The sequence below is a fragment of the Otolemur garnettii genome, unplaced genomic scaffold (genome assembly GCF_000181295.1).
Source record: "Otolemur garnettii isolate 467f Iridium unplaced genomic scaffold, OtoGar3 scaffold00015, whole genome shotgun sequence".
Lineage (NCBI taxonomy): Eukaryota > Metazoa > Chordata > Mammalia > Primates > Galagidae > Otolemur > Otolemur garnettii.
In genome coordinates, this window is record NW_003852410.1 from 30,106,899 (window position 1) to 30,114,811 (window position 7,913).

The 7,913-nt window shown below is 43.2% G+C and overlaps 1 protein-coding gene across 2 annotated transcripts in view; it reads left to right on the forward strand.

The window, feature by feature from the left end:
* The window catches only part of DENND6A (DENN domain containing 6A), an 81,663-nt gene that overhangs the window by 12,519 nt on the left and 61,231 nt on the right, over positions 1-7,913 (forward strand). The window lies entirely within an intron of this gene.

Here is a 7,913-nt window from a genome sequence, read left to right on the forward strand (position 1 = left end):
GCTATTTTTTTTTTTTTTTTTGGTTGCAGCCGTCATTGTTGTTTGGCGGGCACGGGATGGATTCGAACCTGCCAGTTTGTATGTGGTTGGCGCCTTAGCCACTTGAGCCACAGGTGCTGAGCCCAGCTTTTTTTTTTCGTTGCAGTTGTTATTGTTTGGCAGGCATGGGCCAGGTTTGAACCTGCCAGCTCTGGTGTATGTAGCCGACACCCTTCCCGCTGAGCTACAGGTGCCAAGCCTTTTTTTGAGTCAGGGCCTCTTTCTGTTGCTTGGGGTAAAATGCAGTGGCCATATTTACAGCTTACTGCAATTTCAAACTCCTAGGCTGAAGTTATCCTTCTATCTCAGCCTCCCAGCTAAGGGAAAATCCATCATTAATGTGTTGTATGAGTCATAGATTTCATTCTGATTATTGATGTTCTCCTACCCTTATTTTTTTTCTTTCTTTCTTTCTTTCTTTTTTTTTTTTTGAGACAAAGTGTCACTGTGTTGAGTGCCATGGTATCAGCCTAGCTCACAGCAACTTCAAACTCCTGAGTCCAGGCAATCCTCCTGCCTCAGCCTCCTACATAGGTGGGATTACAGGTGCCAGCCACCACACCTAGCTAATTTTTTGTGTGTTTTTAGTAGAGGCAGTATCTTGCTCTTGGTCAGGTTGGTCTTGAACTCCTGAGCTCAAGGGATGTACCTGCCTCAGCCTCCCAGAGTGCTAGGATTATAGGTATGAGCCACCACGATCAGCCTGTTTTCAGTTTTCTTGGATATTAACCTAGCAGTGAAATTTCTTAGCCATATGGTAACTCTGTAACTTTTTGGAAAACTACTGAACAGTTTTCCACCAGCAGCATATTGATGGTTCCAGTTTCCCCATATCCTTGCCAATCTTTGTTATTTGTTCTTTTGATTATAGACATCTTAGTATGAGTGGTAACTTACGTGGCTTTATTTGCATTTCCCTACTGACTAATGCTGTAGAGTGGCTTTTCATGTGTTTGTTGGCCATTTTTCTTTTCTTTTCTTTTTTTTTTTTTTTTTGAGAAATGTCTTTGCCTGTTTTAAAATTGAGTTACCTTCTTATTTTTTTATTTATTTTTTTGAGACAAGAGTTTGATTTTATCACCCTTGGTAGAGTGCCGTGGTGTCACAGCTCACAGCAACCTCCAACTCCTGGGCTTAAGCGATTCTTCTGCCTCAGCCTCTCTAGCAGCTGGGACTACAGGTGCCCGCCACAATACCCAGCTATTTTTTTGTTGCAGTTTGGCCAGGGCCGGGTTTGAACCTGCCACCCTCAGTATATGGGGCTGGTGCCCTACTCACTGAGCCACAGGCGCCACCCTTCTTATTGTTGAATCGTGAGACTTTTTTTTTTTTTTAAGAGACAGAGTCTCACTTTATGTCCCTCAGTAGAGTGCCGTGGCATCATGGCTCAGAGCAACTTCTAACTCCTGGGCTTAGGTGATTCTCTTGCCTTAGCCTCCCCAGTAGCTGGGACTACAGGTACCCGCCACATCGCTCAGCTATTTTTTGTGGCAGTTTGGCCTGGGCTGGGTTCGAACCCATCACCTCTGGTATATGGGGCCAGTGCCCAACTCACTGAGCCACAGGCACTGCCCAAATTGTGAGACTACTTTCTGTGTTCTGTGTACTAGACTCTTATCAGATATATGAATTGTGACTTAGTTTGTTCAAGCTGCCATCAGTATATCAAAATACCATAAAGTGGGTACTTCATAAACAACATAAATTTATTCTTATAGATTTGACGTTTAGGACTTCTGTATAAGATACTGGCTGATTTAGGGTTTGGTGAGGTCCCACTTTCTGGTTCATGGATGGTACCCTCTAGCTATGTCTTCACATGGCAGTAGAGATGAGCTAGCTCTCTAGAGTCTCTTTAATAAGAGTATTAATCCCAGTCATGAGGGCAAAGCCTCCACAAATTGCCTTCAAGAAGCCCCATCTCCTTAGACTGGGATTGGATTTCAACAAGGTTTTTTGGTTGAGACAAAAGTTTTAAATTTTGATGAAGTCCAATTTATTTATGTTTTCTTTGGTTGTTTTTTGAGATAGAGCCTCAAGCTGGGTAAAGTGCCGTGGCATCACAGCTCACAGCAACTTCCAACTCCTGGGCTCAAGCGAGTCTCTTGTCTCAGCCTCCCAAGTAGCTGGGACCACAGGCGCCCACCACAATGCCCGGCTATTTTTTGGTTGCAGCCATCATTGTTGTTTTGATGGGCCCAGGCTGGATTTGAACTCACTACCTTAGGTGTATGTGGCTGGTGCCTTAGCCACTTGAGCCATAGGCGCTGAGTCATTTTCTTTGGTTGTTTATGCTTTTCATGTCATATCTAAGAAACCCTTGCCTAATCCAAGATCACAAAGATTTATTCCTGTGTTTTCTTTTAAGAGCTTTATAGTTTTAGCACTCATACTTAGGTCTTTGATATACTTTGAATTAATTATTGTATATACTGTTAGATAAGGCTGTGTTTTTTGTTTAGTTTTGTTCTGCTCTTTGTCTTTTTTTTTTTTGAGACAGATCTCATCTTTGTCACCCATCTTAGAGTGCAGTGGTGTGATTATAGCTCACTATAGTCCTCAATTCCCCAGCTCAAGTGATCTACCTGCCTCAGCCTCCTGAGTAGCTGGGACTACAGGTACAGGCTACCACGTCTAGCTAATTTAAATTTTCCTTAGAGATGAGGTCTTGTTGTGTTCTCAGGTTGGCTTATAACTCCTGGGCTCAAGCAATCTTCCAGAATTGGCGTCTCAAGGTGCTGGGATTATAGGTGTGAGGCATGGTGCCCGGCCTTATTTGTTTATTTATTTATTTATTTTTAGACAGAGTCTCATTTTGTCACCCTTGGTAGAGTGCTGTGGTGTCATAGCTTATAGCAACCTCAAACTCCTGGGCTTAAGCGATCCTCTTGCCTCAGCCTCCTGAGTACCTGGGACTACCGGCGCCCACCACAACTCCCAGCTATTTTTAGAGATGGGGTCTCACTCTGGCTCAGGCTGGTCTGGAACCTGTGAGCTCAGGCAATCCACCTGCCTTGGCATCCCAGAGGGCTAGGGTTGCAGTCGTAAGCCACCGTGCCCGGCCCCTACTTATTTATTTTTTTGAGTTGGAGTCTCAACTCTGTTGCCCTGGGTACAGTGCCATGACATCTTCTTAGCTCACAGCAACCTCATACTCTTGGGCTCAAGCGGATCCTCTTGCCTCAGCCTCCAGAGTAGTTGAGACCATAGGCACCTGCCACCATGCCGACTAGTTTTTCTATTTTTTTTAGAGATAGGGTCTCACTTTTACTCAGGTTAGTCTTGAACTCCTGAGCTCAAGCGATCCACCCACTTCAGCCTCCAAGAGTGCTAGAATTATAGGCATGAGCCCCCATCCCTGGCCCCCAACCTTAGTTTTTAAAAAAACTTTTATTTTGGAATAATTTCAGATTTAGGTAAAAGTTCTAAAAGTAATTTCCTGGCTCGGCGCCTGTGGCTCAAGTGGCTAAGGCGCCAGCCACATACACCTAAGGTGGCAGGTTCGAATCCCTAGCCCGGGCCCGCCAAACAACAATGATGGCTGCAACCAAAAAATGGCCGGGCGTTGTGGTGGGTGCCTGTAGTCCCAGCTACTTGGGAGGCTGAGGCAGGAGACTCACTTGAGCCCAGGAGTTGGAGGTTGCTGTGAGCTGTGATGCCATAGCACTCTACCCAGGGGGATAGCTTGAGGCTCCGTCTAAAAAAAAAAAAAAAGTAATTTCCTCAGTTTCCCCTAAAGTTAACTTTTGTGCTTTAAAGAAGATATGGTCCATTGTTGTTGCTATTGCTGCTGCTATTCTGACAGTTCTAATTTCTCACAGGTTTTTGTCCATAATCGCACTCAGTGCCCTGTGCCATCATCTTCTTTTTTTTTTGAGACAAAGTCTCATTTTGTCACCCTCAGTAGAGTGCTGTGACATCATAGCTCACAGCAATCTCAAATTCTTGGGCTCAACGTGATTCTCTTGCCTTAGCCTCCCTGGTAGCTGGGATTATAGGCACCCTCCTCAATGCCTCGATATTTTTTTAGAGACAGGGTCTCACTCTAGCTCAGGTTGGTCTCGAACTCATGAGCTCAGGCAATCCACCGCACTCAGCTTCCCAGAGGGCTAGGATTACAGACATGAGCCACTGAGCCTGGCCTTTTGTTTTTATTTTTGTTTTTTTCAATTTCAGGGTGGCAAAGAGATTTTATTTAGGAAGAATTAAGAAAAAATTTAGAGTACTTCCAAAGAGAGTTGGAAGTGGGTCCCTCTCATGAAGGAGAAAAGGTCAGAGAGACCTGTGCCACCTTCTCAGCTTGCCTTTTCCTTTTAGCTGTTGCCAGGGTGTGTTGTATTTGCAGTTCCTGTAACTCCTCACCAATAGTGGCTGAGCTCCTTCTTTCCTAGCCTGCATCTCAGACTCATACAAGGTTAAAAATTCTTCCTCAGCATATATAGACCATAATCCTCATATAGTCCTGCCTCTCCCTACTTCTTCAGGCTCACCTTGCCCCACACACTACTGACCCACAGTGTTTTAACTCTGTCCACTAATGAGGGATACTACTTCAGTGAACAACAATGGACCATTAACATGGGAGGTACACTGTCACGTTATAGAAGAGAAACGGAGGCATAGATTGGGAAACTGTTTCCCAGAAGGACAGATCCAACTAGGACCCAAACTGGGTTTGGTACGCTAGTGTGCTTTCCATTATACTCCATTGCCTCTGGGTGTCGAAAGATGAAGAGCTATAGTCACTTATCTTTGCCCTAGGTGGAGGTGAGAGTAAATGTGAGCTTTAAAGAAAAAATATTGAAGTGGAGAAGAAATGATAGGAGAAGGTGAAGATTTGGGTTAGGGTTTTGGAATGAGAAGTAACAACAACAACAATGAAAAGAAGGCAAAATGCAACATTTTTTGTCTGTTGCCTTCTGTAAGGGCAGGTGGGACTATTCTGTTTCTTAGAAGATAGAAAGATAGTGGGTAGGCACAGTGGCTTATGCCTATAATCCTAGGACTCTGGGAAGCAGAGCTGGTGGATTGCTTGAGCTCAGGAGTTCGAGACCAGCCTGAGCAAGAGTGAGACGCAATGTGTACCCTAAAAAAAAAGAAAAACTAGTAGGATGTTGTGATAGGTGCCTGTTGTCCCAGCTAGTTGGGAGCCTGAGGGAAGAGGATCATTTGAGCCCAAGAGTTTAAGGTTACTGTGAGTTGTAGTGCACAGCACTCTACCCAGGGCAACAGAGTAAGAGTCTGTTTCAAAAAAAAGAAGGCTCGGCACCCATAGCATCGTGATTACGGTACCAGCCACATACACCAAGGTTGGTGGTTTCAAGCCCAGCCCAGCTAAAAAAACAATGAGAAGTACAACAAGAAAATGACCAGGTGTTGTGGCAGGCGCCTGTAGTCCTAGCTACTTGGAAGGCTGAGGCAAGAGAATTGCTTGAGCCCAAGCATCTGAGGTTACTGTGAGCTATGACACCACAGCACTCTACCAGAGTGGGGGGAGGACAAAGTGATACTCTGTCTCAAAAAAAAAAAAAAAAAAAAGAGCTTGAAAAGTTCTTTCCTTTTAGGAGTTATTTCCTTTAGGAATGGCTCAATTAGATGTGTTGCATTGGTTTAATGAAGTATTGTGATGAATAACTGGTTTGACAAAAATGGTTGAATACTCCAGCATTTAGATGGCTGGATATTTAAGATGACATTAATTTAATTTAATTTAATTAATGACATTAATTTAAGATGACTCTTAATTTACAAAGAGTAGGCATTTATAACTACTCTTTGTAAAGTAACCTCTACCAAATGCCTCTATTTAGGGTTAAAAAAGGAGAAAGAGTCAAACTTCACATTAATGCAGTGCAGTGCAGCTGGGCATGGTAGCTCATGCCTATAGTCCTAGCACTCTGGGAGGCCAAGGTGGTGGATGCTTGAGCTAATGAACTAGAGCCCAGCCTGAGCAAGAGTTTTTTCTACTAAAAATAGAAAAACTGAGGCAAGAAGATTGCTTGAGCCTAAGAGTTGGAGGTTGCTGTGAGCTATGATGCCATGGCACTCTACCCAGGGTGACAGCTTGAGACTCTGTCTCAAAAAAAAAAAAAAAAATTAGTCTTTAAAAATAAAATTAAAAAAAAAAAAGTTGGGCAGGTGTGGTGGCTTACGCCTGTAATCCTCGTATTCTGGGAGGCCGACGTAGATGGATTGCCTGAGTTAAGAGTTTGAGACCAGCCTGAGCCAGAACGAGAGCCCATCTCTAAAAATAGCCAAGTGTTGTGACAGGTACCTGTAATCCCAGCTCCAGAAGCTGAAGCAAAAGAATCACTTGAGCCCAAGAGTTTGAGTTTGCTGGGAGTTATGATGCCATGGCACTCTATGGAGGGTGACAAAACAAGACTGACTTTAAAAATATACATATATATTAGTTGTCTGTAGTGGCACATGCGTGTAGTATCAACTCTCTAGGAGGCTAAACTGGGAGTTGGAGGTTGTAGTGAGCTATGATCAATTCAGTGCATCCCAGTCTGGGAGACAGAACAAGATTCTGTCTCTAAAAAAAATAATAACAATAATTAGAAAAAAGATCTGTGGGCTCGGTGCCTGTGGCTCAAGCAGCTAAGGCATCAGCCACGTACACCTGTGCTGGTGGGTTCGAATCCAGCCCGGGCCCACCAAACAACAATGATGGCTGCAATGAAAAAATAGCCAGGTGTTGTGGCGGGCGCCTGTAATCCCAGCTACTTGGGAGATGGAGGCAGGAGACTCGCTTGAGCCTAGGAGTTGGAGGTTGCTGTGAGCTGTGATGCCATGGCACTCTACCCAGGGCGACAGCTTGAGGCTCTGTCTCAAAATTTAAAAAAAAAAAAAAGATCTGTGTACCATATAATATTTTCACTAGCACACAAGAACACACAGCATGTACCACTCAGCAAGACCCTGCAACATGATGGCACACAGTTGTGAAACACTGATATCAAGGTTATGAAACCTTACTGAGTTGTTTGTATAGTGTTGGTGATGTAAGTGCATTGTGGCAGGTTCAAATTACGCCCATATGATGATAGCTCTGATGGTCATTCCAGAAAAAGAGTTCCAAAATTGTTTTGAAGGGTTGGACTAGGCCCTGGTGTCTGTGTATAACTTCCCAAAGGGAGTACTTTGAAGGTAACCGTACAAGAGTGAATATGTAGCATTTTCTTGGGGAGCGGTGCCTGTGGCTGGCCCCATATGCTGGAGGGGTGGGTTGAAACCCAGCCCCAGCCAAAAACTGCAAAAAAAAAAAAAAAAAAAGTAGCACTTTTTTTTCGGATGAGTTCACAAACTGTGAATGACAAAGGTAATCTGACAGAGGTCATCCGACAGAGGTCATCCTCAAAGTGAGCCTCTGTCTAAAAAAAAAAATTATTATTTTGGGTACATAATATATATATATATATTTATGAGGTACCTGTGATATTTTAATGTAAGCATACAATATGTCATGATCATATTAGGGTAAATGGGATATCTGTTACCTCAAGTATTTATCATTTCTTTGTGGTAGTAACATTCCAATCCTGCTCTTCTAATTATTTTGAAATATACAATAAATTATTGTGTTAACTATAGTTAACAGCTATTAACTATAGTTGCCATACTGTGCTACTGAACACTAGATTTTATTTCATCTAATGGTTTTCTACCCATTAACAATTACTTCTTTATTCCCACCCCTCACCCAACTATCCTTCTCAGCCTCTGATAACCATCATTCTACTATCTCCATGAGTTCCATATTTTTTAGCTCCCACATATGAGTGAAAATAAGCAATATTTATCTTTCTGTGCCTGGCTTATTTCAGTTAACTTAATGTCCTCTAGTTCTATCCATGTTGCAAATGACAGAA